A 27,733-nucleotide genomic window follows, 5' to 3' on the forward strand; every position below is an offset into this window, starting at 1 on the left:
TCGTAGATCCTTCAATTTAAACGTAAGCTTACCACAAGGCTTTTAACGGGCTAGGCTTTTAAGAATAATTATAAAAATGAAAGTGAGGGAAACAATTGTACAAAGCAAAACTCCAGATTTCCTCGCTTCGTTTAACCAACATTACGACCACGGACCACCTGTCCTAATTCCTATATTTTATGGGTTAACTAGCTGATTTACTAGTATACTTATTAATGTTTTTAAAAATTTCGTGGGAACTCTTTAATTTTCCGGAATAAAAGTAGCCTATATCATTCTCTCTCAGGTCTTTAACTATATGTACTATGTAAAAACAGGTCAATTAGTTGCTCTGTTGCGGCGTGATTGAAAGACAAACCAACAAACCCATAAACCAACAAATAAGCACACTTTCGCATTTACAAATGGGTAGTTATTTTTCATTATATTATCTTAAAACGGTAGCTGTTCCAATGTTCTAGTAAGCACAACGAAGCGCAGGCAAGTGAAGTGGCTAAACCAGTGAGCAAGCGAGTTCTACCGATTGGTTCAAGCCCAGTCGACAACTACCGGCGATATAGGGCGGGCGGGCCGCTTCCATACATATCCTTCGCGAGTTTGTATTGCGAACGAACTTTACCGTACATATTACCTACTACAGAACTATATTTCATTTATATTTAATCTGCGACTATTAACTTTTTATTTATTAAGTTTATAAAAGGTGATGTGGCTGGAATTTTGGGATATATTTAAAATGTTTTTTGTTTGGAAAACTTTCTTGAAACTTTAATAAAGTTTGTTGAGTGCTTGGTAGGTACTTATCGTGAGTTTGGTTTTGGATTCGTGGAGTGAGTGATTTCTTCTGGGTTATTTACTTGTAAGTTTTTCCTTTATTCTGTTGTCCTTTCAGGATATAAAATAATAATAACTTTCTTGTTTTTTTGTGTATTCGACGGTTTTTGAAAATGAAGTCTACATTTTACACTTGTTTCGTTACTCAAGTTTAAAAAGTTCGGGACATGTTGAAAAATTAAAATTATTTGGAAGGTTCTGAATTTGATTCCATTATTTATATTATTATTATTACAATGGGGCCGATTCTCTTGTACACAATCTCTAAACTAAACTAAATTAACAGGTCTAAATCTAGTGCCATCCTTTTCCGCAAGCAACATTATGAAAGGGATAGCAATAGATTTAGGCGTGACATTTTAGTTTAGTTTAGAGATTGTGTACAATGGAATTAGGCACATTGTACATATTATTATTATGATAAGAATATCTTATACAACGCAGAGATTTATATAAAAAAATAAATCTACGTGTACAAAGTCATGTGAATAAGCTAGTTTTAGTATAGCACTGCAACAACAGCAGGCGTCGAGTTCCGGAAATTCATTTCAGTCGTAATAAATGACGGCTCATTTGGAGCACAATATAGCCCTTTATTTCCTCCCAAGATATAGCTCTTTCGCTATGCTTTAGTAGCCTTTCAGTGCCAAATGCAGTAGCAATAACAACAGCTTTATTCATAATCATCATCATGAACAAACCCATCGCCAGCTCACTACAGAGCATGGGTCTCCTCTCAGTATGAAAAGGGTTTGACCATAGTCCACCACTGACTGATTGACTGACTGACTGTCTGATCTGTCAAAGCACAGTCAAACAACTGTCAAACTATTGGACGGATCGGGCTGGGCATGCAGATAGCTATTATGACGTAGGCCTCCGCTAAGAAAGGATTTAATCCCTAAAGTTCCTGAGTTAATCCCTAAAGGGGTGAAATAGCGGTTCAAAATTAGTGTAGTCCAAGCGTACGAAGTCGCGGGAGTAAGCTAGTTACTATACCCGTCGATTTCACCTATCATAACCAAAGGACCTTTCAACAGCGGGCGCATTAAACTATAATTAGATTCTCTGCAAGGGAAGGGCGAGCGCTATCTGATGTGTTTGCGACTGCGACTGACTGATTAGTGATAACAGTAGGGTAAGATGAGAGACATTATACGTGTCAAGCTTAGAGATAAGTTAGGAGCTATACTTGAGTACAAGATACTTTTGTTACGAGAGCTTTTCTAAGTTTTCCCTAAGATTTTCATCAGGGAAAGTGTTAAAATGAAACACGTATAGCCGATATTGAGGTTTACCGAAATTATTAAGTACCTATGCGTCTTTAGTGATTAATCTCAAGCCGTTTGTTTACCTGAAACAAAGATTTATGAGATTCTTAACTTATAAGGGAGTCTAGAATGTATCCCTAACAATGTTAGAAAGTAAATTATTTCTTGCGAAGTATTTCTGGGTCCGTGGGGCACTCCAGAAATATACATTTTAAATAATTAATGAATAATTAACGTGAACTAAATAAGGGGTTGTTTCCAAACTTTATATTTTCTGTCTCACTTGGTCTCAAGCGATGGAAGTTCACAGCGGAAAATGGCTGACCTTTCGTGGGGGCTTCCACACTCCACAACGGCACAACGCTTGCAGACAGACAGACGGACGGACGGACGGATGGACAGACGGACGGACAGACGGACAGACAGACACAGACAGACAGACAGACAGAGAATAAATTTTTATCTTATCTCTTCTTCTTCTCATCTTATCTTTTTATTTTACACCCCCACACACACACACACACAGATAATATGGACTTGCACGCACATAATATTTTCTTTATCTCTTTAGTTTAGTTAGTAGTTTGCTTTGTATTCACCAACGAGCTGGAGGCCCTGTTTTCTGAGACACATCATCTAGTTACTTAATATTTTCAATTTATTTATTTTTCAGTTTGAAATTCAAACTGGAGCTGGAGGTCCAAGTTCCAACAAGGTCAGTTTTCAATTACGAGCAACAAATGAAAAACTGATTTTCACGCGTCAACCCCATTCTCATTTGGGAAAAACAATTTTCAACTCCAGCGCCATCAATCGCTCAATACGTTTCTTGTTGCGTCAGCGTGGGAAACTGGTTTCCCGAAATTTGTAAAGTTTGAAAGCTTCCTGATACGTATGTGTCAAAGGGACTGGCTAGGTTCTATCTAGTGTGGGTACTAGTGATGTAACGAATATTCGCATTCGCATTCGCATATTTTTGCATATTCGCATTCCGCGAAATTACTGCGAATGTTTTGCAAATATAATTTTTTTTAAATGTAATAGTTGGTTATTAAAACAAAATCCATTATATACTTATGCTTTTTAATGTAATAAAAAGTAACTTAACTTCGTAATCACATTATCAGTCTTCTCTTTATCATTTGGTAACGGGACTGCCAGAAGGTCACTAAGCCATAGACAAATGTTCGCATTCGCGAATGTTGGCAGCAGGTTTTCGCATAACACGCCACGGTTTTGCACCGCCTGAATCAAGCCGCTCCCTGCGACTCGCTTAACACCGTCTACTTAGTACTTACCAAGTAGAAGGTATTCCAACGCTGCACTTTCCCGTGCGAGAGTGCCATTCTAACACTTTGGAACACCAATTTATACCGTTTTTCGAACTAAAATATGTCCTTTTTTCCGCAATTATGCATCCCATATACAAGAGTATGTGGGACTCACTGGCAATTTTTTAACAGCATGCCCACTAAAAAACCCAGCGGTACCGTGCGCGTCAAGTATAAGGTGTCTCAGGATTTCGGATATCGGATCCGATGAGACGTCCTGACGTTGAACCGGCACAGGTTTACACCCAATATCTAAAGCGGGAGAAGGTGAGGTCTGATACTTCTCCCCTGTCTTCTTATGCGAAGCGGGTGGGCGTCAGCGTCCAACTCTCGGCTCACAGTTGAGTTTAGTACAGTATTCTAAAACGAAATTCGAAGTTTCTTTATACATCTACAATTCTACAGACATCGCTCGTGGTGAAAACTTTGTCATATAAAGTTCGAAATCGACAATACGAGACATCCAAATATGTGATAGACTTGTGCTAGAATGCGAACGGGAGAAAAATGAAATGTACTACTTATTGTAAAAACGTTTGAATATTTTAGATAGTTTAGTATGTTTGTATCAGTTAGTAAGTATGTTGAGTATATTTATGCAACTAATTTATAGTTTTCAAATCATGAAACTGGTTAGTATCGTACGTTATCTAAAGAATTCGCTTTGGGAATAAAAATACCTATTCCAAGCTGCTCATGTGGTGTTATAATGGGGCCGATTCTCTTGTACACAATCTCTAAACTAAACTAAATTAACATGTCTAAATCTAGTGCTATCCTTTTCCGCAAGCAACATTATGAAAAGGATAGCAATAGATTTAGACGTGCCATTTTAGTTTAGTTTAGATATTGTGTACAACGGAATTAGCCACAATGTTTATTTAAACACTAATTTAAACTTTTAAATAAGGGTCGGCGCAAACCGAATTTCAGACTGAATTAGCACACTTTTCTCACATTTTCTGATTGTGTAAAAAACCCCGGCAAGTACTTACGCGTTTTTCTGGGGAAATCAGTGTTTCATAAAAAAATTGAATTACTTACCTACAGACATTTTTTAATTTTTTTTATTCAGATAGGTACCAAGTTGGCCCTTGACTGCAATCTCACCTGCTGGTAAGTGATGATGCAGTCTAAGATGGGAGCGGGCTAACCTGGAAGGGGTATGGCAGTTTTTATTAAACCCATGACCCTTTGGTTTCTACGCGGCATCGTACCGGAACGCTAAATCGCTTGGCGGCACGGCCTTGCCGGTTGGGTAGTAACTAGTCACGGCTGAAGCCTCTAACCAGACCAGACCAGAAAGTTAGTAATTATAAAATTCCAAACCCCCCCTGGGATTCGAACCCGGGACGTCCCACTAATAAGACCACAGCGCTAAGCCAAGGAGGTCGTCAAAAATTTTAAAAAATTATAGACAGCATTACCAATATGGCGCATTGCACTAGGCCGGTAGCCGAATTCGTCGACCGATTTAACGTGCAAACATTGCATTGGTTGACGAATTCGACTATCGACTAAATGTAAATGCGTCTTTAAAGTGTTCAGGTGCAAGTGGGCCTTAAAAGTGAATATTGAATTCAGTTAAACTGATAAGGCAATTCATTTATTTTATCCACGGTCCCCGCATTATTCAATCTCGGAACAATGGTATACAAAGAAGTGTCATACGTCTTTGTGTTCTCGTTTATACCACAAAAGACGCTCATTTAACACTCCGCTAACATCAATTTCTGACGTCCTCTCTCACGCCACTGCGCTGCTAGAGCGCTCATTATAGACTGCTCGTCTATAATGAACCCTATATAGAAATAGAATAGGGGCTACCAAAAATTACATACATGAGAATTAAAAAATAATTACTACCCTTATTATAAATGCGAAAGTGTGTTTGTTAGTTGGTTTATTGGTTTGTTGGTTTATCCTTCAATCACATCGCAACGGTGCTACGGATTGACGTGATTTTTTGCATGGGTATAGACATAGGCTACTTTTTATCCCGGAACATCAAAGAGTTCCCACGGGATTTTTAAAAAACCTAATTCCACGCGGACGAAGTCGTGGGCATCAGCTAGTAAATAAATAAATAAAAGTTTATTCAGCTCGCAAAACAAGAGAAACAAAATATATAAACCAAATGGTAAAAATTACAAAATTAAAACTAGGTAAACTTAAAACTACGGGCTCGAAAGTACCTACTAAGAACAAAAATGATGTCTTGTTTGAGCTGAAGGGCTACTGCCTATTAGTATAACTATAATATTGGAATCCCTTTATAATTCACTCTCTATATCTTTTAAGGACTCGTCAGAATAAAGAGCATGCAGAGTAGACGATATTGGAATGAGATTTCACGCCAGTCACCTTATTCAGGCTTCATAAAAGATTACTATACTCGATTCAATGGTCGCGAAATGGCATTGGCAGCTTTTCTAAAGCTGGATATACACGGGTCATAGGTTTACAATTGGAAATCAATTAAGGTCTGGGTCTACTTATTATGTGGTCACAAAAAAATATTCACGCTGAAGAAATACGACGTGATTTCATAAATTCAATGAGTGCTGTACCTAAATACGTACGATAGGGCCAGATTTTCTTTACAGCCAGCTTTTTTATTTATAGCTTTCGAATCGTTACTTCAATCTACCACTGATTCAGATTACCCCTTTTCTTGATGACGCTTTTTCTTTTAGGTGCTATAGTAGGGTAGCTCGCTAACAAACTGGCTCACCAGTTTGGCGAGAGTCAAAAAATGTAAATATCTTGTATATCCTAAAAAATAAAAAGAGGGCGTGGATGGGCTACCTTTTAGGGCACAAAATATTAGGTGCGCCGAATCAAAGGAACTTTTCTATAAAAAAAAATTGGGTTCACTTCGCTCGACATTGTTATTTTATGTCCATTCTCCAATCTAAGGATTGATCTTACATAACTTATCAGTAATCGCGCTTATTATCTGGATGTGTATTTCCTTTTCTGCCTGATTTTGAATATAAAGAGTAACACCTATGCATCTGACAAAAATTAAAATCATAAAACTTCGCTCTCAAAATCACCTCCGCTTTGCCTCGAAATTGTTAAAATATTTGATTGCTACGGTTTCGCTTACCTACATTTTTATTTACAAAATATCGTTAAGAAAAACTTGGGTTTATTTAAGTAGTTCGTCCAAAAAACTTTAGTCTATTTACTATTTTAATTTATGCTCAACAGATTACGAGACTGCTTAATGTCTGTTAACTCATATGTGTGTACAGTATAAGGATCAAGGTATATTAGCGGAAAATCTAAGCGACTTGAAATCTTTATTAATTTTGACTTTTTACTACTAGATAATATTTTCATATTTTTTGTGACAATTTTTTCAAAACTATGTACAAGTTTTTAAATTATAAAATAATACAATACAATTCTTTATTTGCATAATGTGTGTAGGTACATAAGGTGTTAAATCTAATAAACATAGTCCAGCACATTAGCCATGTCGGCGTACAAATATAGTAGACGATTGAGATTATTAAGTATAATATTTTTTTTATAAAATACAGGCAAATCATAAAATTAAACTTAGTAAGTATTATATTGCATGCTAATATAATAGGCTAAATTTGGTTGTACATTTTTGGTTTTTATAATATCTCCACTGTTTATACATATATTCGCAATAAAAATAAAAAATAAAAAGCTACTAGGGGCATCAGCCGATTTATTTCGCGACGAATTTCATGCTTCGCGTCACTTCGACTCTACCACAATGTGTCTTGAGCCTAAAAGCTTATGTTTAAAACATGTGTTTATTTAATTAAATGGGTTCTGAAACGATATTTATTTTTCGATACATGATTACACAAACATGTCAATTCAAATAAACTGCAACTTTTTGCAACACGCTAAAGATTATACTTGAATAAAGTACGTACATAAGGTAAAGGCTCCAGTGAATGAACGCCCCCTCAGTGAATGAACAAATCACAGGTTTTTTTACAAATATTAAGAGCTGGAATAGAAAACCAGCTGCTATAAGTGTAGCGTTATTTTTTACTAGATGATGCCCGCGACTTCGTCTATGAATGAATGAATTATTTATTCAATAAAATGCAGGTACAATAGGATATCTACATGGATATAGGTTTTTAAAAAATCCCGTGGGAACTCTTTTATTTTCCGGGATAAAAAGTAGCCGATGTCACTCTCCGGGTCTTTAACTACGCAAAAACTCACGTCGATCGGTTGTTCCCTGGCGACGTTTTTGAAGGACGAACAAACACACTTTCGCATTTATAATATGGATGGTTATTATTGCATTGTTCTGTATTTTTTCCGTTCATTGTAATACAGCGTCGGATAATTCCTGCTTTTAAAGGTCCCGTAAAATCACGACGTATTCAGGAGTTATTACACTCATTTATGAGCGATAAAAGACCTCCCACGCGTTTCATATTATCAGATCAAAAATTATATAATTCCATAACGGAAGTAAAATATTTTGTTAATACATTTTTGGTGCGCTACCTATAAGTGGGAATAATTATTATTTTTGCTTGCTTTTATTTAAGCATATTCAGTAATTAATTTGATTATAATACACTTATTCTACTTATTCAAGACTTACTGAAGTATGCGGAGCGTATTGAATGAACAGGGTCATTTAATATTCTCAGGTTCACAAACATTTCACAAATGATGAAATTCGGGGCGTATTTTTTTTACTTTTCGGTCTGCCCCAAAACTACCCACTTTCAACATTTCAGTACCTAGGTACAAAACCATTTTTTGTTTAACAATACTGCATTCCTTTCCTTTTAATAAAACCGGCCAAGGACGAGTCAGACTCGTGCACAGAGGATTCCGTACTCGGAATTTTTGTAGACATTTTGCACTATGAATCAAAAACTATTAGGCATAAAAATAAATAAAAATCTATTTTAGAATTTATAGGTAAAGCGCTTTCATATGATACCCCACTTGGTACAGTTATCTTACTTTGACAATTAAAATTACTATAATTGTTCATGAATACATTTAAATTTTTTTCCTAACCACAAATTTATGGTTTTCGGATTTTTTCCTATCAGACCTACCTACCTGCCAAATTTTATGATTCTATGTCAAGGGGAAGTACCTACCCTATAGGTTTTCTTGACAGACATGACAGACGGACAGACGGACAAACAGACAGACAGACAAACTGACAACGAAGTGATCCTATCAGGGTTCCTTTTTTCCTTTTGAGGTACGGAACTCTAAAAAAGGAATTCCAAGGAAAAATGGAAGGAAAATAATTTTCTTTTGTGCTGCAAAACTAATTAAATTAACTTTTTACTACAAAATATCTTACAAATATTATTTCCTACTACTTCAGCAGTAGTTCTACGCTTTTGGATCGTAAAAAACCTTATTAGCATTATTTCGCCGACGAAAATTGATACCTACCGTCTTGTTATCCTTGATGACACTTGTTTTACGATAATAAGGCTGATATAATAAAGAACAACGCCCTATGAAAGCAATACCTACCGTCTACCAAAGTGGTTTAGAGGTTGACTAAAATACTTGCCTATTTCGCAATACTCCTTCAATTTTTAGGATTCCGTACCTCAAAAGGAAAAACGGAACCCTTATAGGATCACTTTGTTACCTGTCTGTCTGTCTGTCTGTCAAGAAACCTACAGGGTACTTCCCGTTGACCTAGAATCATGAAATTTGGCAGGTAGGTAGATCTTATAGCTGACATTTGGGGAAAAATCTAAAAACCGTGAATTTAGGGTTAGATCACACAAAAAAAATTAAATTGTGGTCATGAACTAATAATTAGTATTTTCAACTTTCGAAGTGAGTGACTATATCCAGTGGGGTATCATATGAAAGGTCTTCACCCGCACATTTTAAAACAGATTTTTTTTATGCATCATAGTTTTTGAATTATCGTGCAAAATGTCGAAAAAATACGGCTGTAGTACGGAACCCTCATTGCGCGAGCCTGACTCGCACTTAGCCAGTTTTTTTAGGGTTCCTTACTCTAAAAAATTACCCTTCTCACGCTGAGGGGAGACCCGTGCTCAGTAGTGATCCGGCGATGGGTTGATGATGATGTCAAAGATATTGTTTTTAGTTTAATCACTACCCATATTATAAATGCGAAAGTGTGTTTGTTTGTTGGTTTATTGGTTTGTTGGTTTGCCCTTCAATCACGTATCGAAGTGATTTTTTGCATGGGTATAGTTAAAGACCTGGAGAGTGACTAATTTACATTCCGGAAAATTGAACAGTTCCCACGGGATTTTGAAAAACCTAAATCCACGCGTATGAAGTCGCGGGCATCAGCTAGTACTTAATAAATAATTAAATCGTAAACAGCTCAACTTATACCTAAATACCTAAAAATGTTAGTGGACTCCCTATTATCTACTTTCTTTTTTATTTATTATAGGTATATGCTTGACCACAATCACACCTGATGGAAAGTGATGATGTGGCCTAAGATGGGACGCGTTTACCTAGAAGATGCCTATTCACTCTTGTTTTAAAACCCGGGTTGTAATTGGTATAGGAAACACATATCGCGGAAGAGTATTCCAAACCATAGCCATAATATGTATGAAGAATGATGACGCAAAACGTTTCGTGCGTGTAGAATGTAGATGGAATGACTTAGGAGCTATCATTAGACTCTTATTATCGTTTCGGCACTATCGAGACCTATCTCTTATCAATAAAAAGTCAGAGGCGGATGTTAATAAAAAACGTCAAGGCGGCAAGTATTAGAACTTGTGGAATTTATAGGTTTCGTGCCTTGATTACTAACTTTCCCTAATAATGCCGCTTTTTTATTCGAACTGGGTCCATATTACTAGATAATAGAAATTTTTTTTGCTTGAATACCCCAAATAAATGGAAGTTGATGAGATTCCCACAGCATTTGACGACCTCCCTGGTGCAGTGCTGCATAGTTTTAAAGTTATCCCAAAAACCCTTATTATAAATGCGAAAGTGTGTTTGTTTGTTGGTTTGTCGGTTTGTTCTTCAGTCACGTCGCAACGGAGCGACGAATTGGCGTGATTTTTTGCATGGGTATAGTTTAAGACCTGGAGAGTGACATAGGCTACTTTCTATCCCCGAAAATCAATGAGGTCCCACGGGATTTTTAAAAACCTAAATCCACGCGTACGAAGTCGTGGGCATCAGCTAGTTATATGTATAGATTTTTCGGGATAAAAAGTAGCCTATGTTACTCTCCATGTCTTTAATTATAAACATGCAAAAATCTCGTCAATCCGTTACTCCGCTGCGACGTGATTGAAGGACAAACCAACAAACAAATACACTTTCGCAATTATAATATGGGTCGGGATGCGCTCTCACAAGTCACAACTGGGCCACACCACGCTTGTTCAGTTTCAGTTCACTCTCATTATTGCAATGGGACTTATTTGTACTGTTACTTAGAAAGAAGGTTGGCTGATAGTAAAATTGCATCCCAGCATGCAATGTTGTAAATCAAGGTGAGTGTCTCATTACTCAATTGCATGCGAGGATGTGGTGCACGTAAAATGGCTGTGATATATTTCACCACGTTTCTACGTGATCAAATCAGAAATGTGGAGATCCGTAGGAGAAACAGAGTAACCGCCATAGCTCAATGGGTTGCGAAGCTGAAGTGGCAATGGGCAGGGCACATAGTTCGTAAAACCGAAAGACGTTGGGGTCCCAAGGTGCTTGAATGGCGACCTCGCACCGAAAGACGTAGCGTTGGAAGACCCCCCTACTAAGTGGACGGACGACAACAGACGAGCCGCAGGGAGCCGCTGGAGTCAGGCGGCGCAAGACCGTGGCGTGTGAAAGTCCCTACAAGAGACCTATGTCCAGTTGTGGACGTCTATCGGTTGATGATGATGATATTTTACCAGTAAAATAGCTAAGTTTGGATAAGTTTTATTTCAGTAGATTCATAAAGCGAAACTGAAATTGACAAAAAATATACAGTTTACAGTCGTATGCCTATCGTAGGTTACAGTATTAATTAAATCTATGACATAATATTATCTAATTTAAGAGCCTCAATAGCTCAACGGTTGAGGAGCGGACTGAATTCCGAAAGGCCGGCGCGGGCGGTTCAAATCCCACCCGTTGCACTATGGTCGTAGTACTCCTAGCTCAAGTTGGAGGGGAAAGGGAAATATTAGTCGTCAGTCAACATTCTTTTTTAAAAAAAATAGCTGATGCCCGCGTGGATTTACGTTTTTCAAAATCCCGTGGGAACTCTTTGATTTTCCGGGATAAAAAGTAGCCTATGTGCTATTCTCCATTTCCAGCCAAATCAGTCCGCCCGTCCGTCAGAAAAGAAATAGATTTAATGAGAAAGTATTTATTTTACTGCAAAGTACTTAATATACACAATACGTATACGTACTAAGGAACTACGCGGTTTCACTTCTAAAGAACCAACCAAGACAATAGTCTAAATTAACAAGATGGCAGACCAATCTGCGTGAAAAGCTCATTTCCATGTCGTCTGCAGAATGCAGTGGGATGTAAAGGGCGATTAAGTCTTGCCTTATTCAGGATCTAATCCCGTTCGGTCCTTTATCAGCAATTGTATGGCAGCTGGTGTCGGGAATATGTAGAGAAAATCTAATATACTAGTGGAAATTAGATCAAGAGAGTTAGCGTCTATTGAAAACGACAAGAAAAAATTTTCCAGTGTGTTTTTTAGAAACGGTCTGCGAAACAAAAATTTTAACTAAGTATCAGAGTTTCAGGAATTTGATCTAAGAAGCCGCCACATCAATCAAAAGAAAATAAAAACTGCATTCAAAGCTTAAAAAAACCGGCCAAGTGCGAGTCAGGCTCGCGCACCGAGGGTTCCGTACTACAGTCGTATTTTTTCGATATTTTGCACGATAATTCAAAAACTATGGTGCATAAAAGCAAATAAAAATTTATTTTAAAATGAAAATTCATGCCTTATGTTATTGAAGTAAGTGTTCTGAAATGTGAGCATCTACATCCTATATAGTATACCTACTCGTACCTACTTAATTACAAAACCGTTTGTCAGTTAATATTAATTGAATAAATTATGTCTACCTATAAATAATTTGAGCACGTACATTACGATGCGGTTACACCAGTGACACCAGCGCGCATGGCTTAAATTTACGATCCTGCATAATGAGGAATAACTCTGACACCACATCATGATACGATACGGAACCCATGTAGAGAACTTGTAATTTGTAACAAGTTCCCTACATTGCCTCTTCAGCTTCGCAACCCATTGAGCTATGGTTACTCTGGTTCTCTTATGGATCTCCTCATTTCTGATTTGAGATTACGTAGGGAAACTCCAAGCATAGGTCTCTCCATCGCCCACTGAATGACTCTGTTCTTATGAGACCTATAGTTAAACATCACTGGAAACATGCATTGTTCGAAGACTTTGGTCTTCAAACACTGAGGAATATTTGACGAAAAAAAAGCCGGCCAAGTGCGAGTCAGGTTCGCGCAATGAGAGTTCCGTACTACAGTCGTATTTTTTCGACATTTTGCACGATAATTCAAAAACTATGATGCATAAAATAAATAAAAATCCGTTTTGAAATGCACAGGTGAAGCCCTTTAAAATGATACCCCACTTGATATAGTTATCTTACTTCGAATTGGAAAATACTAATTTTTAGTTCATGACCACAATTTTTTTTTTTTGTGTAATGTAACCACAAATTCACGGTTTTCAGATTTTTCCCCTAATACCAGTTATAAGACCCACCTACCTACCAAATTTCATGTTTCTAGGTCAACGAGAAGTACCTACCCTGTAGGTTTCTTGACAGACCGACAGACAGACAGACAACAAAGTGATCCTATAAGGGTTCTGTTTTTCCTTTTGAGGTACGGAACCCTAAAAACATAGTTTCACATAGATATAGGCCTATAGCTATTTGTTTAAGCAATTGTGTTCATTATTTCATAAGTCATAAGGTTTAGGCTTGCGAAACGGATGAACAAAGTGCAAAATATTCCAAGTGAGTTGACTTTAGAGGCTTCGCTTATCTCTTTCAATTAACACGCACTCGTTAATTGAGATGAATGGTTCGGTATTTGGTCAGGCCATATCATCACTTCCCATCAGGTGTGATTGTGGTCAAGCGTATACCTATAATGAATAAAAAATAAATCAAAGACACAGCTAAGTTGTAAAACCTGTAAACCTGTATGTATATTTTATTGCTTCTATTGTGTTAGAAAAACCAACAGACGACGTTGGGGTCTTAACGTGCTAGAATGGTGACCTCGCACTGGAAAACGCACTAGGTGGACAGGAGACATCATACGGGTCGCTCGGAGCCGCTGGATTTAGGCGGCAAGACTGTACCTACAAGAGACTACTACTATGTCCAGCTGTGGACGTCTATCGGTTGATGATGATTATATTTCTTTTAATAACCTTCAATATCAATAATTCTAAATAAAGTTAGAGTACGTACTATAGTAGGTACTTAAGCGACAAGTTGAAATGGCAATCAGGGAGGGCAACCCGCACAGCCCCCGTGCTAGCCCGGTGCGGGCGAGCGCGGTTGACATGCGGGTGTGCGGGGCTTCCCCCGCCTCATACCCCGATTGCCATCTCAACCTGTCGCGGACAATACGTACTTACCTACTCGTTCTTGTGCGGTAGGTATTTGCAAAGGACTTCAGAGTTGAGAAAGGTCGTTACATTATTTAATTAGATGGGTAGAAATAACGTAAAGCACTCTAACAATTTCTTAGTTTCTCAAATATTAATTTAAATAATATTGTAAAGTTTTGAAGTTGGGTAAGAACCTACCTACTTTCAAGAGCACCTCTACCTAAAAATATTACTAAACTAACATTATTGAAAGTTTGTCTGTCTTCATTTTTTTCACGGCCTATCCGTTCAAGTGATTTTAATTTTTAATTTTAATGTTCCATACTCGGGTATTTTTTCCGACATTTTGCACGATAAATCAAAAATGATTATGCATAAAAAAACTGTTTTAGAATGGACAGGTAAATCTTTTATATGATACCCACTGGGTATAGTTAATTGAAAATGCTAATTATTTTCACATTTAATTTGTTTTTAATAATGTAACTACAAATTCCCGGTTTTAGGATTTTCCCTTTACTTGTGCTATAAGACCTACCTATCTGCCAAATTTCATGGTTCTAGGTCAACGGGAAATAAATAAATAAAAGTTTATTCAGCACAAAAACAAGAGATACAAAATAAATAACCAAATGTTAAAAATTACAAAATTAACACTAGGTAAACTTAAAACTACGAGCTCCCGCAATCTCTATATGAAACCAACCAATGAAAGAAAGTGTGATGGTATTTTATTGAGGTTAAAAACATAAATGTTGAAGTGTATAACCTTAAATTAGGCACGCCAACGGAAGCCATTAATATCCAACTTTAGTATGTTTACTTCCAATATTGAACCGTTTCCACCCGAACGCGACGTCTTTCCAATATCACAGTTTAGAAACTATACAGTGGGGTAATGTGTAGGTACTGTGTGTGTGTGTGTGTCTTACTTGTGAGCGATTTGCCAGGAATCGTGCTATAGCTACAACTCTGATCACAAAAACACTTTGCAATATTTGACATTGAGGTATCATTTCACAGCGCACACTTTTGCACTTCATCTCACACCACCCAAATTACATCGTGACCACCAATCGTATTGACGTGTACTAGAAGACTGACACACATCGACCAGAACTACTAGCAGCACTAATTAATTATAAAAAAACCGGCCAAGTGCGAGTCAGGCTCGCGCAACGAGGGTTCCGTACTACAGTCGTATTTCTTCGACATTTTGCACGATAATTCAAAAACTATGATGCATAAAAATAAATAAAAATCTGTTTTAGAATGCACAGATGAAGACTTTTCATATTATGATACCCCACTTGATATAGTTATCTTACTTCGAAAATTGAAAATACTAATTAGTAGTTCATGACCACAATTTAATTTTTTTTTGTAAAATTCACGGTTTTCAGATTTTTCTCCGAATGTCTGCTATAAGACCTACCTACCTGTTAAATTTTATGATTCTAGGTTATAGGAAGTACCCTGTAGGTTTCTTGATAGACCGACAGATAGACAAACAGACAGACAAAAAGTGATCTTATAAGGGTTCCGTTTTTCCTTTTGAGGTACGAAACCCTAAAAAGGAGCTGAAGCAGCTTTGAAATATCCAAAATACTTCCTTTTTAACACCCGGAGCGTCTCTATCGGAGCCTAAGCTGTTAATGAAATTAGTCGCTTCAGCTGCTAGAAAAAATTCCTTTTAATCCTTGTCCCTGATTCAATCGATACTTGGATAAGAATATTAAACTTAAGCTCTTTAATGGGGACGGCCGAGTAGAAAATTATTGAATATCTTTATCATCTACGCCTGTGCAATTTAATATTATGTTGCATGCTCCATAGACGCAGCTTTTAAATAAGTAATATTATAACTGTAAAGTTGCTAAGCTGTGTAAAACCAATATGAAATCCAAGAAGATACGCAATATTTCACAACAGGAATTTTTATCAAGCATAGCTCTCCATTTTACTCTCTCTTTGTTTACTCTCCCTAAAATAAAGCAATACGAAAAGGTTTTTAATCCCCCCGCGAAAAAAGGGTCTAGGGGTAATTTTACCGATAATATGTTTAGCCCAAAACTTTTGCGTCTGCAGCAATTATATAAGAAAGGTGATATAATTTTGAGGTATATGACACCGTACCACCGTACCGTAGACTTTCTATTGCAATTTATTTATTACTAGCTTATCCCCGCGACTTTGTCTGCTTGGACTACACAAATTTCAACCCCTATTTTACCCCCTTAGAGGTTAAATTTTCCAAAATCCTTTCTTAACGGATGCCTAGGTCATAATAGATATTTACAGGCACAGCCCGATCCGTCAAGTAGTTAAAGCTGTGGGTTGATAGATCAGTCAGTTAGTTTTCCTTTTATATATTACTAGCTTATGCTCGCGACTTCGTCCGCGTGGACTACACAAATTTCAAATCCCTTTTTTACTCCTTTAGGGGTTGAATTTTTTAAATCCTTTCTTAGCGGATGTCCACGTCATAATAGCTATGTACCTACATGCAAAATGTCAGCCCGATCCGTCTAGTAGTTTAAGCTATGCGTTGATAGATCAGTCAGTCAGTCAGCTTTTCCTTTTTATATATAGATTTTCCCGCTCCGAAATTGAATCCTGTCACGCAAAAAATGAGCCAGCCTTTATCTGTTACTAGAAGAGGCAATTAACCGAAATATCTCATGGGAATTTTTTTCATGGCCATGAAAGGTACAAACTTTTATAATAATGTAACTCTCGATTAGAGAGGCAATTTGCGCCGTTTACCGGTTTCACCTTTTTTTGGCCGGCTTCCAGCCTTGATGCTGTTTTCCTGATATTATGACACGGGCCAATATGTAAAACGTATAGTACGCGACAAGTTGAGATGGCAATCGGGGTATGAGGCGGGGGGATGCCCCGCAAAGCCGCACGTCACCCGCGCTCGCCCGCATCGGGTTAGCGCGGGGGCTGCGCTGGTGTGCAAGGCGTTCCCTCCCCGATTGCCGTCTCGACTTGTCGCTGACTATCCCTACGTTGCGGTTTTTAATAACTTATTTAAAATCCACGCGTCAGGCGACCGAGAGCTGGCGTTTATTTAGCTGAAGGACTAAAAATAATTTGATTGGCAATCAAATTGCATTTAAATTGTTTGGGAGTAAAGCCGCCTATATACCTACTTCTAAAAAGCAGTTAACTGCAAAAGTAATTTTAAATTACCGCCAGAAACGTGGGAGTTTTCAAAAACTGATGTTATTAAAAATAGTACGTTTGCTACTCAACAGGTCGAGATGGCAAACGGGGTATGAGACGGGGGGACGCCCCGCACACTCGCACGTCACTCGCGTTTGCCCGCACCGGCTTAGTGCGGGGCTGTGCGGGTGTGCGGGGCGTTCACCCCCGATTGCGCCCGATTCCGCCTCAGGAAAGTCCAAAAGTCATTTGTGGGTACCTTTTAAAATAAAATCCCGCAAACTATTTTGGACTTACCTTTGCACAAGTTTAAAAAATCTATTAAAAATATGCTCCTGAAAAAAGCATATTACACAATTGAAGATTATCTAAATGATAAAAGAGCGTGGATTTGACCTGCAGCTCGTTCCAGCAACGCACAAGACTGCAAATACTATTTTATACATGGCATAATTTTGTACCTATATCAAATATTTGAAAAGAGCAACCGCCGAGTTTCTTGCTGGTTCTTCTCGGCAGGAAAGGCATTCCGAACCAGTGGTAGATGCATCCGACTATTCGTAAGCACTTGTAAAAGTTTATACGAATAAAAAAGATTTTCATTTTCATTTTCATTTTCATTGCTATCTCGACCTGTCGCGGACTATACGTAGCAAACTTTAACGTCTGGATTTTTTCCACGTGTGTGAAGTACCTATACAGGGTGTAACCAGAACGCTAGCAAAACTTAGCGTTATTGTTATACTACCTAAACACAATCCAATACCAATAACCATTTGCATCATTTTGTAGTTTTAGGGATTTAGTATTTTTCAAACCCGCAATGTATAGCGTGCAAAACTCGGGTCAATGTCCCGCTTACGATGCGGCATTGATTCCGAGTAGCCTACTTATGCAGCTTTCGTTGACCTCTAACGTCAGTCAGATGTTTTATTTGCAATAGATATATCATAAACTTGTACAAAATTATTGGGGGTTTTTTTTAAACGCATTTTTTTGTGGTATCATATTTTATCAGTAATCACCTATCTTCGTTTTTGCCAGTGTTCTGGTTATACGCTGTATAAAAATAAATCCCAATATTGATATCCATTTATCTTCTTCACATACCTAATAAAGTTACTTTCAGATATTGAAGGTTTACGACAGACAGACACCTATCTGTCTATCATGAAGTAATAAATCCGATCAACCAATAAACTATATTGATTCATAAATTCAAAATTTATGGCAGGCAAATACTTACTACCTATTTTGATGCTTTATAGGTTTGATCTTGATTGTACGTTACCTAGGGAGGTACCTATAGTACGCGACAGGTCGAGATGGCAATTAAGGTATGAGGCGGCCCTTGAGCTAACCCGGTGCGGGATAGTACGGGTGACGTGCGGGTGTGCAGGGCATCCCCACCCCAATAATGCCATCTCGATCTGTCGCGTACCTATGGCACCTATGGTAGGTACCTATGGCATCTTTTTGGTTGAAAATATTTTTATTAATTTTGAAAAAGGCTTGTTCTGAGGATCTCAAGTATATAATATACTTAAGTAGTTATTTTTAACTAGCTGATGCCCGTGACTTGGTACGCGTGGATTTGTTAAATATCCCGTGGGAACTCTTTGATATACCGGGATAAAAAGTAGCCTATGTCCCTCTCCAGGTCCTAAACTATACCCATGCAAAAAATCACGTCGATCCGTTTCTCCGTTGCGAGTCGTGATTGGAGGACTAACCAATAAACCAACAGACCAATAAACAGTAGTAGTAGGTTAGTGATAATATGGGTAGTAAATTCAAAACAAATAGTTTTAAAGCTATGTAAGAAATGAAAATTGACCACGCAGTTCTTAGTAATACATTTTTGTATCTCGTCTACGCAGGCCTTTAAGGCGAGTCACCGAGGCGGGCAGCGCGGCTTTGAAGTAAACCGCTTGGTAACGTTCAAATTCTGTGTTTCAAACGTTAAATTTGAATTTAATAAATTATAGAAGTCCTATTGAAAACCAAAATTTAGCAGGTTCTATGTAGTACTTAAAGACAAATATTTCCATATAAAAATTATTTGCCAAGTCAGAAATTTTAGTATTAAATAATTCGTTTTAGACTTTTATTTGATCGAGTGAAGTACTTCCTATTGTGTATCAAAGTAGCACATTCTTTAGACAATGTCTTTAGGTATATTGTTTATTTTTAACAAGGCCATTATTTAATAGTAAATACCTAAAACATTTGATCTAGCAAACCCGTTTTTTCCGCTTAGCCTCGGTGACTCGCCTTAACATAACTTCTCAGAAGAATCTACCTATTTCACACTCAAACAGTTGTTATGAGTATAGGCATGCCCTATCTACCCCTGTCTTGTTTGCAGACTCCACTCGAGTCTGCGATCGCTCAAAGTTTATTGCAGTCAGGCGCGATAGAATTTCACAGGCCAGAAGATTCTTCTAAACTTAGCGTCGCCGTATATTATGTTGGCTTATAGTTTTAACGCATCGCATGCCAAACTACATACAAAACCAGAAATCATCATCATCATCACCACCATCAACTGATAGACGTCCACTGCTGGACATAGGTCTCTCGTAGGGACTTCCACACGCCACGGTATTGCGCCGCCTGAATCCAGCGGTGTGGGGGGTCTTCCAACACTGCGTCTTCCGGTGCGAGGTCGCCATTCATTGGCATTCAAGTAAACTTTAACAAGGTGCTTTTGAATCGTCAAATAGTTTAATTTACCACAAGCAATAAATCAAACAAGTTAATTCAACTTGAGTGTTATGCTATCAATTTAAAGTATAAGTTGTTGATTTACTCAGAGCTGTTTTAGAATTTGATTTATTTTAAACTCTAATCCTGTTCATTTAAAGAGTTTCTCGGTAAGCGTGGGAGTGCTTTCATTTATGCGAGTACCTGAATACCTTTGATAGAAGAACTTGTTAATCCTGCTGGAATAAATTAATTTGGAATCACTTTAATAGGTAGCGCGCTCTATAAAAACCTATATTCTCTAATACAGTACAGTACATCGGCCTTTAGAATGACATTTCGGCTTTGTAGATCGTTGTCTGTGTCACTTATGCATACCACCTATATGACGTTTTGTTGGTTTCAACGACAGGGACAACGCTCTACAAATCTGCTATCTCCTTCTAAAGGTCAATGTAGATTACTTTCGGCCACGTACTGTACCTACAGTCTACACGGCTTGGTACAGGATTTCTTCTGAGTTCTGTAAACTTACTAAAGTGTCATTGACGTTAAGAATGCCTGGAATTTTCTTAAAAGAAAAATCTAATATATAAAAGGAAAAGGTGACTGACTGACTGACTGATCTATCAACGCACAGCTCAAACTACTGGATGGATCGGGCTGAAATTTGGCATGTAGATAGCTTTTATGACGTAGGCATCCGCTAAGAAAGGATTTTTGAAAATTCAACCCCTAAGAGGGTGAAATAGGGGTTTGAAATTTGTGTAGTCCACGCGGACGAAGTCGCGAGCATAAGCTAGTAATAATTTATTATTTTTACGCTCCAAGTGATAATATTTTTGCTTTGCCGCCGTTTGTGGTAATGGAGGCCCAAACTAAGAAAGATGTTTATTATAAACGTGCTTTATTGAGACTGCCTCCTAATTCTACGGTGCGTTACATTATATTTACATGTAGTTGTGCAAGTGCCTTGGGTCACATAATTATTACACCGTTTTAGGGTGTTATAACACTGGAGTTTTGCGACCGCGTTTCCGAGACCATATTTTTATTCAGGTGCTACGAACTCCGTATGCCGTGTACAGCGTCACGCCGGACGCGGCCTACGGCATTTGTAACTCCGTAGGCCGTGTACAGCGTCACGCCGGACGCGGCCTACGGCATTTGTAACTCCGTAGGCCGTGTACAGCGTCACGCCGCCCGGACGCGGCCTACGGCATTTGTAACTCCGTAGGCCGTGTACAGCGTCACGCCGGACGCGGCCTACGGCATTTGTAACAAGCCATGCCCCAAGCACTTCCGTGCGTATCAACTAAAGACTCAAATGCAATATACCTAGTTTAACATATGAGTTTGTATGGAGCAAGGCGCAGCCAATCACGCGACGCGGCGCGGCAAATATAGTTTATACTAGCTAATGCCCGCGGCTTCGCCCGCTTGGCTTTAGGTTTTCAAAAATCCAATGGGAGCTTTTGATTTTCCAGGACAAAAAGTCGCCTATCCGTAGGAGCCCGTTCCTGGGATGCAATGTATCTCTGTACCAACTTTCGTGAAAACATTTAAACGGATGATTCTTTAAAAATCCCGTGGGATCACCACGATTTAGGAATTTAATTCCTTACAGCATCAGAGTTGAGGAGTTGGGTGTTCGAGTTCAACGATAAAGTCTTTACTTTGTGTATAAACCTATTGTTATCTGTGAAAACCTATTATTAGCTCCTAGTTACCTTATTTAAGAATGTAAAGATCAATTTAAGCTGTTGGTTTTCCAAAGAGAATAAAATAAAATAATGTAATACATATTATAATGTGTACAGGTTCACTGTGTTTTGGCATAATGGCATGAAAAACTCTTCCTTCTTTCTCTCTTTCTTGCCTTCTCAAACCTGCCACTCGCACTCATAGTAGTACCAGCATTCTATGGAGGAACTATTTTAATTCAGGCAGCGTGTCAGTCGAGTTTCACAAAGAACAAGTCACACAAAGTAGTCTGCAATAATTACGTCTTTGTCACGTTGCAAACTCTGTGGACCGACAAATGGGGAGAAAGCAACTTGTAACTGTTGCAACCCTTCATTAATTATGAAACTAGCTTCCTCCCTCGGGTTCGCCCGCGTGTAGGATTTCTGAATAGGTATTATTCTTAACGAGGCAGGGTCTATATTACAGTGTAGGTACGTGGGTAGGTTCGTAGGAACCCCCGCCAGACATCCTAAGAAACGTTAATCATAATATTATATAAAAGGAGACGGCGACTGACTGACTGACTGACTGATTGATCAATCAACGCACAGCTGAAACTACTGGACGGATCGGGCTAAAATTTGGCATGCAGATAGCTATTACGACGTAGGCATCCGCTAAGAAAGGATTTTTGAAAATTCAACCCCTAAGGGGTTGAATATATATATAAAAGGAAAAGGTGACTGACTGACTGATCTATCAACGCACAGCTCAAACTACTAGACGGATCGGGCTGAAATTTGGCATGTAGATAGCAGTGGCGTGCACAGGGTTTGAAGCCAGGGTAGGCACTAGTTAAGTAGGAGCCTGTTTACTGGCAGGTCATTATGAAAAATATGCATTGAGCTATTCAACTGGGGTAAGCAGTGCATTTACGCCTCTATGACCTGCACGCCACTGGTAGATAGATAGCTATTATAACTATATGTAGGCATCCCCTAAGAAAGGATTTTTGAAAATTCAAGCCCTATGGTTTGAAATTTTGTAGTCCACGCCGGTCACGAGTATAAGCTAGTAATTTAAAGGTGTCTGGACAAGGGGTTGCCACCATACTAAGTGTCTGGCAATGCATGACGTGATTTCTAATACTATTCTGAAAAAAATATAACAAACTAGCTATGGAGTGGACAAAAATCGCGGGCCACTGCTGGCTACTACACTCTCATTTACATTAAACTTGCATTAAGTATTCAGACTTTGAATGACAGAAAATGAACTCGGAGTAAGTTATAAAGTCTTCCACTTACTTCTATTTCAAAGAAACCCGAGTCTGTGAGCTATGCAGTGCTACAAATTTAGAACTAATGGAACGAAAGGCTTCTTATGTTACCTTACTCTGAATACATTAGCGCTAGCTTTTATTTATAAACTACGTAGGTACCTATATAGTGCATTCAATATTAAATGGCGTGTTTCCACTTGAGACCGTCATTAGCAATAACAATAGGATTAAGTCGTGGCGGGTGAATTCAAAAGTATCAACACTGGTTGGTTTGCAACAAAATATATAATGTTGAACCGGCTCCTTTAAAAATGAATGGGCTCTATGATTGTCTGGGTGTTTGGTTTATTACCCCTTGATTGTTTACGTGGCATGTCGAATGTAATCCTATTGTTATTACTAATGACGGTCTCAAATGGAAACACGCCAGTTAGTATTGAATGCACTATACTAGATGACACTTCAGACTTCGTCCACGTGGATTAAAAGGTAGGATCCGTATAAATTAGTGCACTTTTTCTGTTGAACAAAAATCAATACCGAGAAAAGTTTTATATAACAACTAGCTGCCCTGGCGAACTTCGTTCTGCCTAACAGTCGATTCAATTTTTTTAAATTTTTCTCTGCTTAAGAACCATCCTCGTACTTCAAGGAATATTGTAAAAAAGAATTAGCGAAATCGGTTCAGCTGTTCTCGAGATTTGCGATGACCAACACATTTAGTGATTCATTTTTACATTATAGAAGATATATTTTCTTACCTGAAAACCGCAAATCGAACTGATATTGATACTTCAGCTGTAACTGTTGCAAGAAAACTACGTAATATGATTTGAATTCCCACTGAGATCACACGTAGTCGAGTTGTAGGAAAACAACGTACCTATCTAACTATACTTAGGTTGAATTCCCACTCGATAAGCCGAGTTGCCATCAAAATAGCACAGTACAAAGATAAATAAGTAAACACCTAGACACGGTGTCCCAGCTGCCATCGGTTCTGACTTCTGCAACAAGTATGGTCTGCCCATCGCTACTTCAGCTTGATATGCCTAATTCTGCTGAGGCATTCTTACTGATGGAGTGGAGACTTTGAGCTTCAATGTTCGGACAGAATTCCACCGAAGAATTCCAGAATTCAGAAGGTCGCCGGTTCAAACCCCACTTTTACATGCTTAAGTTTTAATCTTAAGTGTAATCGTAATACGATTAAGATCATTCACTAATTCGTTCGAAAGAAAATATTTTTTTCTTTTTACTATAACAATCCAACGCGTTTACGTTAGAAACCCACATTTTGAAAAATCTCACGTGAGATTGGGGGATGGGGGAGGGGGTTGAATAAAATCTCACGACATCTCACCAGGGGGGGAGGGAGGGACAGAAAATTCAAAAAAACACCTCACGTTCCGAGTGAGGTGACGTGATCCAATGGACGCCTTATGGAGTAAGTCACATTGATTGTATAACACGCCCGTACGAAAATGTAGATTTGGTGGCTTTCGTGTGATGTAGGTACATCAAGAACATAATTTTGTTTGGCGATCGATCGGCTGGATTTGGTTAGTCTATATTCGTGCCAAGTACGCCGTTACTCCCGCTTACCTCTAACACCTGTTCATAGCCATAAACTCAAATTTGCGGCAAATTTATAAGCCGACCCTGGTATTTACTGGGGAATTCGCTTGTTCGAAAAGCCTTGCAATTTTGTTGTTTTAAATATTTGATGGTGTTTGTCGAACAAACAAAGCGAAGTCTAAAACCTACTTGGGCAAGAATTTGCATTTTGTTTGACTGTCCATCTTACAACTTTTGAAATAATGAACATAAGGAATTACTTAAAATTCACAAACAATATTTAACAAAGCCAAAAATTAGTTGAAAAAAATTTGAAGAGGCCTAGGTTCCCAGTTAAAACGGTTCTCCATATTTTGCAGGCGCAGAAAACTTTTAAAACGTATGCCATAGCATTTTAACGAATTGTCTACACACCGAATAAGTTTCCCAGCAACTGCAACTAATTATTAAAATAAGAATATAGGTACGTATTATATACTGATGAGAGATGACGAAAGAGAGATATTCAAAAAGAGATAAAGCACCTATTTATTACTAAGTAGATGATGGCCGTCTACTTCTGCGTAGAATCGTAGATTTAGCTCTCAGATTAATTATTCTAATTTTTAAGATTTAGCTTTTGTTTAGACATCCCGTGGAAACTCTGATTTTCCGGAATATAAGTAGCCAATGCCCTTCATCGGGATGCCAGCTTACTTTGTACATTTCAAAAGCGCGCGTGTTTTTCTTTTTCTGTCCCTTTGCTTAGGAAGGAGTTGAAAAAGGTCTTCTGGCGTTATAAAGATAAGATTTCATCAATAAACTTCCGTAGCCCAAGGGTAAAATAAGGGAAGGAGTACAAGGATTTTAAATTAATGTTTCTTATATTAACAAAATATTATATTCTTCTTCGTTCACCCTGTATAAACATTAATATTACCTTGTTACCGCGAACTGACTGAAATCATTATACGAGTAAAGAACCTTACTCCAGAAGGTCTGAAGCGCCGAGCATAGCGTCGCTTACGCGTTTCTCCGAGAAGGTTTCTGTGATTTTCATCAAACTACTAAATCTTTGAGCAATTCGGCAATAAAAGTTTATTTTTGTCGATTTCTCTAATATATTATTGTTTGACTTTAATTTACTGCGTAACGATTCGCATTTTTAGGTCACCTATATAAAAGCCCTGTAAAATTATCAAATAAAAAAAAAGATCCATCTCATTTCCATAATATTGTTAGCTTTTGATGTTGTTTAATAGGTAGGTAGGTAGGTACCTACAATCAGAAGCTTAAGAAAACATTCATAGCTGACCCGTTTGCTCCCAGCTAAAGGCTTTTGTATGAAACTTGTCCTCTTAATATTTACTCTATTGTGAAAGCCCCATAATAATATCCGGAACGAAGTTTTAATAGGCAGTATTTTATTCATACTTACTTCATGTTTTGAATATCGAAAAAAACATGCGATTGTTTGCCTATTTTTATATCCTCGCTATATTTACCTGCGTGTTACATAAATAAATAAATAAGCCTACCTCTAAATTTTTTTTTTTTTTTTGTATATTTATATACATATATTTTTTATTTTTTTTACTTTCTTTCATTTTTTTCAAATTATTAATACCTTTTTTTTGTATAATATTACTTATAAGGTATATATATCTAGCTCTAATAATTCAGAGGTCATCCCAAACGCGCGGGCAAAGGCCTCCCCCTTTTTCTTCCAGGTATCCCTGTGTTACATAACATCGCTTAAATTAAGTTCTAACACCACGTTAGTTATTTTTAACGGTTTATTACTTACTAGCTGATGCCCGCGGCTTTGCCCGCGAGGATTTAGGTTTTTAAAAATCCCGTGGGAACTTTGATCTTCCAGGACAATAAGTAGCCTATCCGTAGTAGTCCATCCCCGAGGGCCGGGATGCAAGCAATCTCTGTAAGTACCTACCAAATTTTGTAAAAAGATTAGGAGGGATGATTATTTAAAAAAACCCGTGGGATCACCATGATTTAGGAACGTAGTTCCTTACAGCATCAGGGTTGAGGAGTTGGATTCTCGAGTTCAACCATAAAGTATTTACTTGGTCGGTACCTCCAGTATCAAAATATAAAAGACAGTTTCAAAATCCCACCTGTTTTGGTGGTCAGATCCCCTGCAGCATCAGGATTGAGGATTTGGAGTCCAATTTTGGGACAGTGTCGAAAAGTTTCGTATCTTAGAGTAGTTTTGTATCTTAGACCAGCTTCAATAAAATCTTAACTTGATTGTTTTTGTTATAAAAGTTTATGGCCCACGCTTACCGTAATGGCGTTACCTTTACATCCACAATTACTTTTAATTGCTGGACTTAGAAATGTTAATTACCGCTATACCTATTCTAATGGCACACCGCTATGCCATTTCCGAACCGGTGTGGATTTTTAATTGTGAACTAGACGACCCGCACCGACTTCGCTCAGATGGAATTTATGAAAACCTGCGTACGTGCGTAGCGAGAATCTTATAATACAGTACCCGTAGTACAAGATTTTACGTCTCACCAAACCAAACCAAATTCGAGAGTCGAAATACTTCCGCGTTACAGTAAACTGGATCTTAAAGGCCTTGTTTTAAAGCTCAAGTTTGTCTACACTTCTACAGCCAGCGCTCCAAGCGGAAACATTGCGAAATTAAAATCAGTGGCATTGAATATTTGACTTCAATTCAAGGCTGTTTAGGTCCATTTTACTGTAACGCGGAAGTATTTCGACTCTCGAATTTGGTTTCGTTTGGTGAGACGTAAAATCTTGTACTACGGGTACAGGATGTAACTAGAACGCTGGCAAAAACGAAGCCAGGTGATAGTAGGTGATGATTACTGATATGACACCACAAAATATCGTATAATTTTGTAAAAGTTTACGATATATCTATTGCAAATAAAACATCTGACTGAATCAGAGGTCAATGAACGTTGCGTAAGTAGGCCACTCGGAGTCAATGCCGCGTCGTAGGCGGGGCATTGAACCGGGTTTTGCACGCATTGCGGGTTTGAAAAATACTAAATCACTAAAACTACAAAATGAGGCAAATGGTTAAATAAAACCAAGTAGTAGCCGGCAAGAAATATTTGTACATAGACCTTTAGAATGAGATTTCGGCTTTGTAGAGCGTTGTTTCTGTCTGTTTCGTCGGTCTTAACGATAGAGACAACGCTCTACGAAACCGCTATCTCTTTCTAAAAGTTGATGTACAATATTTCTTGCCGACTGCTGTACC

At 38.1% G+C, this 27,733-nt stretch overlaps 1 protein-coding gene across 2 annotated transcripts in view; it reads left to right on the forward strand.

Moving 5' to 3' along the window:
• Positions 1-553: 553 nt before the first annotated feature.
• Positions 554-27,733, forward strand: part of LOC117991501 (neuropeptide CCHamide-1 receptor-like) — a 128,974-nt gene continuing 101,794 nt past the window's right edge. The window contains exon 1 of one of the 2 annotated variants that reach the window (XM_069505179.1): positions 554-859. The gene's annotated coding sequence lies outside the window, so the exon portion shown is untranslated. The remainder of the gene's footprint in view (positions 860-27,733) is intronic. The other variant, XM_069505180.1, reaches the window with a different exon arrangement.

The sequence above is a fragment of the Maniola hyperantus genome, chromosome 19 (genome assembly GCF_902806685.2).
Source record: "Maniola hyperantus chromosome 19, iAphHyp1.2, whole genome shotgun sequence".
NCBI lineage: Eukaryota > Metazoa > Arthropoda > Insecta > Lepidoptera > Nymphalidae > Maniola > Maniola hyperantus.